Genomic DNA, 1256 nt, shown 5'->3' on the forward strand with positions numbered 1-1256 from the left:
AAAAAAAAAAAAAAAAAAAAAAACTTGGAGTGTACCAACGAGTTGTTTTACCTACCTTTAGCTCAGAGGTCAGCATTTTCCAAGATTACTACTTCTTATTTTCTCTTTTCCACTCTCTCCAAGCACCATTAAAGCCCAGCACACGGCCATTAGAGATCAACAGCCCATACAGTGGTAATAGCACCATCACATAGCTCCAGGGTCTTCTAACCTATCGCCTCTATTCTGTGCTGCACAATCCTGCAGCCAAAGTTCTTACCGGGGTTAAATAGGTCAGACTACACCTCTGCTCTGTGCTATATCCACATTTTGAGGAACAAATAATAAAGATGACAAGATGCTTTGTTCATCCTCTTGAGGAAAATCCTTTTTACTATTCGTTTTTTTTAGGGAAATAATTGTTTAATCACCATTCTGGAATATATATAACTTTATAGGGAGGATTTCCTTTTCATTATTTTTTTCTAAAAGCTTTGACTGATAAAAAAAATGCTAAAAAATGCTACAAATAGGATGATGAAGATTTCAATTTAAAATCTAATTAATAATGTCTGTAAATACTTCAGAGTTGATCAGCTTAACATAGCAAGTTAACATGGTAAGGTAAGGTCATTTATCCTGTCATTTATCGTGGGATCAATAAAGTTGTTTTTTTTAAACTTACCATTGTACTGCCTTTTGTATTACTTCTGATCACTGACATTGGACGACTAACCAGAAAAAAGCTCAATATTGAAAATATTCTAAATATTTTATGTGACTGTTGCATTACAATGCTGTGGTCAAAATTACAACTGCCACCGCCTCATGGCAGCACGGCTGGATAGCTCATATACTGCTCGTGATTTTTGTTGCACCTGTAATGTTACGTTGGGGTTGTGAGGGGCTGTAAGCAAGAAAGAGAGAGTTTGAATAAATGATGGGAAATACGGGCAGGCTTACTCCCCTATTCCCCTCTCACAATTCAGAGGCAAATTTCTAATGAACAAGAACCTTTCTAGCAGCCGGGTTAGGCTCCGGCACCCCCGCGACCCCGAAAGGGACAAAGCGGTCAGGAAGATGGATGGATGGATGGATGGATGGATGGACAAGAACCTTTCTGCAGAAACTACACTATAGAAAAACAATACTTTTTAAAATTTTGGCGGAAAACAGCATAATCATACTTAAAAGACTAATGTGAACACTTTTAAAATAGATCCAAAGATAATCAAAATGGGACTTTAATGTCTCTCCATTGGACACATAGGAGTTGA

The sequence above is a fragment of the Oryzias melastigma genome, linkage group LG1 (assembly GCF_002922805.2).
Source record: "Oryzias melastigma strain HK-1 linkage group LG1, ASM292280v2, whole genome shotgun sequence".
Lineage (NCBI taxonomy): Eukaryota > Metazoa > Chordata > Actinopteri > Beloniformes > Adrianichthyidae > Oryzias > Oryzias melastigma.